The 8,084-nt window shown below is 47.5% G+C and overlaps 1 protein-coding gene across 2 annotated transcripts in view; it reads left to right on the forward strand.

The window, feature by feature from the left end:
• The window catches only part of FHL2 (four and a half LIM domains 2), a 67,506-nt gene that overhangs the window by 22,729 nt on the left and 36,693 nt on the right, over window positions 1-8,084 (forward strand). The window contains exon 1 of one of the 2 annotated variants that reach the window (XM_029937082.1): window positions 7,964-8,056. The exons of the other annotated variant lie outside the window; for it this stretch is intronic. The gene's annotated coding sequence lies outside the window, so the exon portion shown is untranslated. Of the gene's footprint in view, window positions 1-7,963; window positions 8,057-8,084 lie in introns of those variants that run through there. 2 annotated transcript variants of the gene reach the window in all.

Raw genomic sequence — 8,084 nt, forward strand, 5'->3', positions numbered from 1 at the left:
TAAAGCACGCTTCAGGGGTGGGAACACTCCCCTTCAAAGCCACAGCAGAGCTGTTATCGCTTACTAGGCGACTGCAATTCGACCTGCTTTGACAAATGGCCCGCCAGACATGCTCATCCAGCAGCAGAGGACTTTCACCAATTTCTGTGAAGACCGAACCTTTGTTTTGTATGTTCCCATTTGTATAGACAGATTTCCTGAAAGCATTTAACAGCAAACCAAGCATGCCCCAACCATTATTTTAAGGCAATGAATTCCCTAATTTGGTTGCTCATGTGAATTAGCCACTGAAACTGTGGCTTGGTTTGCATGGCGACTCCGAGGTTGTTCACTGTCCATGGACAAGCTGCTTTCTTCAAGGCTGAGTCAGGCCCAGGCAGGGGGTGGCTCAGGAGACGAAACTGCCTCCCCAGGAAGAGCTAGACACTCAGAGGCAGAAGTGCTATCCATTGACAGCCCCATGTGGACCCCTTGCAGCCTGATTTCATCTGCTTAAGGCCCCTTTGGAAGCCGGCCCTGGGAGGACTCCAGCTAATGCTGGGAGAGATGCTCCAGGATCACATCCACTGCTGCCTGGGGGACAGGCCCTGCATTTTGCTTGAATGCAAGCGTTTGCCCCTCTGATCTCAGTGCAAAGCCCAGGTAACTGAACTAGTCAAATGGGCCATGGGATGGATTTGGTTGATTCCAGGAGGTCCATATGCGCCCCTGTGTGGGAGCCCTGCATTGGTTTTAGGCATTTTCAGGAAACCTGAATTGAATTCAGTGGATAAGGACCAAGTTGCAGAGAATACAGAAATGAGTGTCTCCATCCTGGCCTGCAAGGGGCCTTTGTCGATATAAACAAAGGAAAGATGGGACAGTATGGAATGGTCAAAAGCAAGGCTATTGATGGGTAGGCTTCCCAGGGGAGATGCTTTACCTGTGTTTCAAAGGAGGCACAGAAGTTTGCCAGGCAGAACAGAGGGAGGAAAGCCATCTTTTCTCACTGGTGGCAGCCAAGAGCCTGGATGTGAAGGGGGTCTCAAGGACCTCCTGACTTAGGAGGGAAGTTCCTATCCTCCTGATTTGACTTTCCAAACATACTCTTTGAAATAAAAAACATTTCCTTCCTGGGCTTTCAGCATGACCTTGAAACGCAAGGGACCCAGGAAATAGACATGCCACACACCCAGGATGGGAGACAGAACTGAGTCCATAACATGGTAACTGGGTCAGGGAGCCAAGTGGTTATGATAAGATCATTTGCCAGAGGAAAGTGTAATTTCAAATTATTGAAAGGAAAGCAAAGAAAGGCCATGGTGAGGGCAGGAGGAAGGAGGGAAGGAAGGAAGGAAGGAAGGAAGGAAGGAAGGAAGGAAGGAAGGAAGGAAGGAAGGAAGGAAGGAAGGAAGGAAGAAAGGAAAGAAAGAAAGAAAGAAAGAAAGAAAGAAAGAAAGAAAGAAAGAAAGAAAGAAAGAAAGAAAGAAAGAAAGAAAAGAAAGAAAGAAAGAGGGGAGGGAGAGAGGAAGGAAGGAAAGAAGGAAGGAAAAGAAAGAGAAAGAAAAAAGGGAAAGAAAGAGAGAGAAGGAAGAAGGGAGAGAGGAAGGGGTGAAGGAAGGGAGGGAGAAAGAGAATGGGAGGGAGGGAAAGAGAGAGGGAGAGAGAGGAAGGCAGGAGGAGGAAGAGGCGTGTACTAGGAGTTGAAGGATAGCTAGTGAAGGATTCGGGGGTCTAACAGTGATTTGCCAAGGGGCCCCTCCACCCCTGCAGGAGGCGATGACTAATCTGGAACTGTCTCACAGTAATTCCTCAGCATTGCTCACTGCAGAAGTTTCCAAAACTATTTGTGTGGTTAGGATGGCCCAGAATTTGAAAAGATTCACTGGGGAAGGGGGACAAATAGTACTGCCAGGATACTCCGAAGGTCAGACATTTTAGGCAATCTGGTATTTCAGCAGTCAAGTAGCATTACAATGATGAGAAGGAAGCCTGGCCCTTCCAGAAAGTTCTGTTGTGCCTCTCAGGCCCAACATTAAAGCACATTCTGAAACAGGCATTAGATAGCCCTTGTTTTTTTTAGAAGAACATAAAGCAACATAAAATATAAGTCTTCGTCACACACAAATGTCACACCCCACACTGAGGAGTCCTTTCTATGACAGGAGACATTTTAGAAAATGTTCAGTGGTTGATTAGCCATAAAAATAACTTACAAAAGGACTAGATAATTTCAAATAACTTTTTAAGGGGAGAAGAGAGGTCATCTTTGTTTTAGAGTTTAAATAAAGAAGACACACAAAGGTCACGTGTGGCACGCATACCCAGCTCCCGCCTGGGCTGGGCCCCACCCCTCCCTCCCCTTCTGGCAGCCCAGCCTCTTCCTCACTAGACGGCTGGATTTTCTGTTAATGACCCTGATCAAAGTGGAAATAGTACAGAGAGGATTTTGGTGGCAGGGAGAGAGTGCCAGGGATTAAAAGTTACAGAGCTGACTCCAAGGTAATTCACAAAGAACTGTGACTTCACTGTGGGTCAAAGTCAACATTCTGAACAAGAAGGGAGCATAAGATGTTCCCATTTCAGGGACCCAGGAAGAATGGTCAGAGGCCACCCGTACAAGTGCTTCCGGTATTTCAGGGAAGCAAACATGGTTCATTCAAAAGAGGATTCTGCTAGGTTTGTGCACCCTTCTTTTAAATGGGTTTTGGAAGAGGTGCCAGCAGAAAAAAGAGTAAAACTGTTGGCAAACAGAGCAGTGACTGGGTAATTGAAGAAAACAGCTGAAATCAGAGATGGAAGGATCTCAGTAAGAAGCAAAGGTTTCCAGGGCCCACGTTAGAGAGTTTTCATCTGAAACAGCCCAGCAACATTTCCGGATCCACGACAGCCCTTTCAGCCTGACAGAAATGAACTGCGGTGTGGACGGTTTCATTTTATTGGCCACTAGCCAGCCAAATAGAACTTTTCTTAAATGAGTTATCAAAGCCACAGTGGAAACTTGCATGAAATGCTCCAAATAAGCTTTAACCAATAATAGCAAACTCTGAAAATCATGGAGTTGTTGGTGGGTTTGGCTCAAAGTCAGACATGTTTTGAGGTTTTGAACACGGTGACTATTGGCCTCCAGTAAATCAGTTTGTGAAAAAGAGAGAACAAAGCAATGGGATATGGAAACTCTGCATCTTAAGAAAGAGCCAACCCTTTCCCTCTAACCAGAGCACAGAGGAGGGGGGAGGGGAAGCAAAAGAGTGTGTATTTTATGAAGGGCTGGGCTTTTCCTGAAAGTCTTACCAGGCAAAGGGGCAAAGTTTAGAACAGAGTACAAGAAGAAAGCTGTACCCAGACCAAATTCCTCAGTTTGCTGGAGGGGACATTGGGACCAAGCTCACGGGCACAGGCAGGTGAGTGTCCTGCCCGCGTGGTCAACTTTGATTGAGGTGTTCCTATTCTATCCAGGGACATGGTGCTTTGAGAAAAAGTGAGCCCAGATGTCTGAGCCAGCACACCGGGTGGTGCTGGGTCATGGGGAAGCAGGCTGGCGCAGGCCTGCCCTGACCCCTTTCCCCTCCAGGGAGCAGAACAAGAACTCAGGGCTTACCGCCAGCTATTGTGATCTTAGACATTCACCATCCAACCATAAGAAGCAATTAAGAATGATTACCTCTGAATCAAGGGCAAATCATCCAACAGCTTCCTGCCCAGGCTTTGAGTGGGCAGAGTTGTGCCTGTGAGAAGTGCTATAAAAATCCTCATTGAAATGGTCAGTTAGGGGAAAGGCATAGGGAGGTCTGACCTTCACCCATGTTTTTGTGTTTTCCCTCTCTTCCCAGAGATGGTGAGGTCTCCTAGTACCCTGGAAGTGGCCAATGTCAGGAGAGGCCCCCGCCTGCCCACCCTCTTGCCCACCTGCTCCCCCACCATCAGGTGTGGCTACCCTTCCAGAAGCAGTGCCTTCCTCTCGGGGCCTTTCAGAGGAGAGAATTAGGCTTCCGATTTGTACCACGGAGACACAGGCTGCAAGGGTTTGCCTTGTGAATTTTCTGCCTGTACTTCCCTCCCTTAAGTATCTGGCAAAGTAATACTTGCTATTGGATTTGAGAGTTCCACAGCCCAGGCTTGTTTAGTGTATCTGTTTCTACTTCCCCACCCCTAGGAACTAACATCTGGCTTTCTGGTAAATTACTGTGTCCAGAGTTGGAATCCCTAGGGAGTATTTTACCTCAAGGCACTATTAGTCATCAGAATTACCTGGAGGGCTTGTTAAAACACAGAGAATGTTTACTTCTAACCATTTTCTGGATGGTTTTACTTTAAGAACCACTGGCCTACCCCTACAGCCTTCCCTTTCTCTCCCTGCTGCCTAGCTACTCCATCCTCAAATCACCCTACGAGACACAGGAAGAAGCTAAGGTAGTGCTGGCTGAGGGAATTTCAGCAGAACTGAAATTAAAACAAGAAGCACTTGAATTACCTATCAGAGTTGCCACAGTGACTTTCCTAGGAAATATAATTTCTTCCATGAATTAACCTTGTTCCCCAGCAGAGAATTTTTCTCTCAAAAAGACAAATCTTTTATCTTTAGAATACAACCTCAACTTTAATTCTTCCTTCTGAATGAGAATTAAGTCTGGTTCCTTCCCTTTTTTTATCGAGATATAATGAACACATAATATTATGTTAGTTTCAGGTGGATGGCATGATGATGTAATTTTCGTAGATCCTGCTAAACGATTGCCACAATAAGTCTAGTTAACATCCATCACAGTTATGTTTTATTCTTGTGAGGAGAGCTTCTACAATCTACTCCCTTAGCAACTTTCAAATATACAATAGAGTATTATTAGCTGTGGTCACCATGCTGCACATTACATTCCTCAGGACTTACTTTACAATTGGAAGGGTGTACCTTTCCACCACCTTCACGTTTCCCTCTTACTCTGAATTCATCTCCACTTTACCATCCAATAAAATACCATGGGATATGGGTCCCCTGGGTAGCTCATTCGGTTGAGTAGCTGACCCTTGATTTCAGCTCAGGTCGTGATCTCATGATCTCTCTCGAGTTTGAGCCCCAAGTGGGGCTCAGTGCTAAGAGTAGGGAGCTTGCTCAGGATTCTCTCTCCTAGCTCTCTGACCCGCCCCCACTTGTGCACTTGTGTGCGTGCTCGCTCGCGCGCTCTCTCTCTCTCTCTCAGTAAATAAACTTAAAAAAATACCATGAAACAAAAGCTCCTATTTACTGAGTACCTACTATGGCCAAGGGCTGCACTAATACTGCTTAGGGGTTTAAGAGTCTTCTCAAAGGATCTTTCCAATAATTTTGCAAAGTATGTTATTCACCCATTTTACAAATGTGAGCAAACTATTTTTAAAAAAGTTTGTCCTTTGATTAAAATTGTTCAGAAAAAGTACATATCATTCAGCTTAGAACTGTATTCCTCTTGCCGCTATTGCCAGCAAACCTCCTTGATTTTCTGTAAATTCTGTTTAACAAATTTGCTTCCTATGTGTCTTAAAAAGGAGCATGTGCTTTCTTTAACTTGTAAAATATTGTTATTTTGAATGAATAATATATTTATATAGCTCAAAATTTAAAAGGGTATAGAGTAAAACTCAATCTCCCTTCCACTCCTGACCCCACGTTCCCCAGACCTCCCCAAAACAACCTCTATTCCTATACATTGTCTTCTTTTCTTCCCTTCTCAACCCAAAGGCTGGTCGCCATGTACTTTTCTTTCCATGTGCACAACTCGGAGATCATGCTAAACCACTAAATATAGCTACTTTGTTCTTTTTAACAGCTATGCATAGAAATAACTCTAAAACACTTCCCATATTACACAATATTTAACCAGTCCCTGATGATAAGCATGTAACATGGTCCAGTATTTTGCTCTTATGAAGAATTTCACAAGGACTACTCTTGTATGTTTATCAATTCACACATGAGCAAATCTATCTGTAAGATAATTTCCTGTAAGGGGAAACCCTGGATTAAAGCCAAATGGTATGTGCATTTGTAATTTTAAAAATGTTCCATTACAGAATTTTTCAAGTATTACCAAAGGAAAGAGACTGGTGTAATGAACCCTTCACTCAGCTTCAAGTTACCATTAATCCATGGCTGATACTATTTCATATATTGGTCCTATTCATTCCTCCCACTTCAATTTATTTTGAAACAATTTCAGACATAACGTTATTTCATTGATAAATATTTTTGGCACTATTTTGGAAAACTAGGGGCCTTTAAAATATGTGCATTACTTCATTATCATACCTAAAATAAATAATACTTTATCAATGTCATCAACTGTTTTGTTAGGGTCACACTTCCCCAAATGGTCTCATGAAAATGGATTTTTGAGGGCGCCTGGGTGGCTCAGTCGGTTGAGCGTCCAACTTTGGCTCAGGTCATAATCTCACAACTTTGACTCAGGTCATGATCTCAGGGTTCCTTCTGGTCATGATCTTATGGTTCATAGGTTCCAGCCCTGCATCAGGCTCTGTGCTGACAGCTCAGAGCCTGGAGCCTGCTTCTGATTCTGTGTCTCACTCTCTCTCTGCCCCTCCCCCACTCATACTTTGTCTCTCTCAAACATAAATAAACATTTAAAACATTATAGTTATTTTAAAAAATAAAAGAAAGTGGATTTTTGAAATAGTTTATTCTGTGTTTCAGAATCTACTCGAGTCCATGCTATTCACTGCAGCTAATTAAATCTTTTGATCCCTGCCCCCCATGTCTCTCTGTCTCTCTCTCTCTGTCTCTCTCTCTGTCTCTCTCTCTCTCTCTGGGATATCATTTTGTAATTTGCAACTATACGGACAACAAATCTAGGTAACTGTCTATACACACCTTGTTCCAGATGCTGGCCTGCTCTATTAGGGGGGAATGCAAGTCTGGAGCCCAAGCTTCCTCTTGGCGAGAACCTGTAAGGTTCCCGGAGGAATGGGGGAAGGTAGGCTGTGTGGCTCACTGCTGTGACAAGTCTCAGCCCTCTGGAGGGCCCTGGGGACCTTCCCGTCCAGCAAGAACCTGCCTGGCTTTGCCTTCGGACAGACTTCCAGGTCAAATCTCAGCTGGCAGAATTATTCTCAGGAGGCCTTGGGCAAATGTCTCTGAGCTGAAATTTCCTCACCATAAAACCGGGATATTAATTTTTACCTTAAGGGTGTGAGAATCCAGCGAGATGGCAGGGAGAGCCCGTGCTCGGTAAGCGCTAGCGAATAGGACTCTCAAGGTCTGTGGTTCCACGACGGAGACCCACGGGTAGTCTAAAAATGCCAGCAGACGCCGGGCATCGACCAGGAGAGAACGATCTAATGGTTAAGCACGGCCGCCTGCTCGCGGTCTCTGCTCTGCCTGTGCGGCGTCCGTGGGCCCACCTTCCAGCGGGTCTGCGGCCCAGGCCACCCGCCCGGGAGCGAGCATTTCCGCCCCGATGCCCCCTTTCCCCAGGCAGGGGACGCAGCCGCGCCGTCCCTCCTGCGGCTCGAGCGGTGCCATCTGTCCCTCCTCGGGGTGGGCTTCAGGCTGTAGGCACTGTCGCCGCCCCACCTTTGTTTTCTCGCCCGGAAGGGAAGGGCAAAACGTCTCATCAGCCCGCGGACCCCGTGAGTACCGGGGGTTGGCCCTCCCCCGGGCCGGGGCTCGTGGAACAAAGGACCTGGCATCCCGGTCCGCTCCCGCCGGCATCTGCAAGACTCCTTTCGTGGCCGAGCGCGGTCTGCGGGGTCAGGCGCAGGTCCCCCCGGGGGCTGACCCCCCCGGCACCCCTTCCCGGGCTTCCCCGAGCCCCACGCGCAGAGTGCGGCCGTGGGGACGCCCCCTGCCTCTGCGCCCCGGCCCGAGAGCGGACGCAGGGCACCCGGGGGCGGGGGGTGTAGCACAAAGCAGACAAAGAGTCGGGGTCCGGGAGCGCCCCGGCCGCCAGGAGGCGCGCGTCTCCTTATATGGTCAGATGACACGGCGGGGGTTCTCAGGGGCGGGAGCCGCCGCGCCCCACCCGCCGGCCGCCCCGCTGCAGCCACGGAGCCCGCTCGCCGGTCCCCGGAGCCCGGAGCCCGCGCGGTGAGTGCACTCCGCCCGCGCCCACCGT

This window comes from Suricata suricatta, chromosome 4, assembly GCF_006229205.1.
Source record: "Suricata suricatta isolate VVHF042 chromosome 4, meerkat_22Aug2017_6uvM2_HiC, whole genome shotgun sequence".
In the NCBI taxonomy this organism is placed as follows: domain Eukaryota; kingdom Metazoa; phylum Chordata; class Mammalia; order Carnivora; family Herpestidae; genus Suricata; species Suricata suricatta.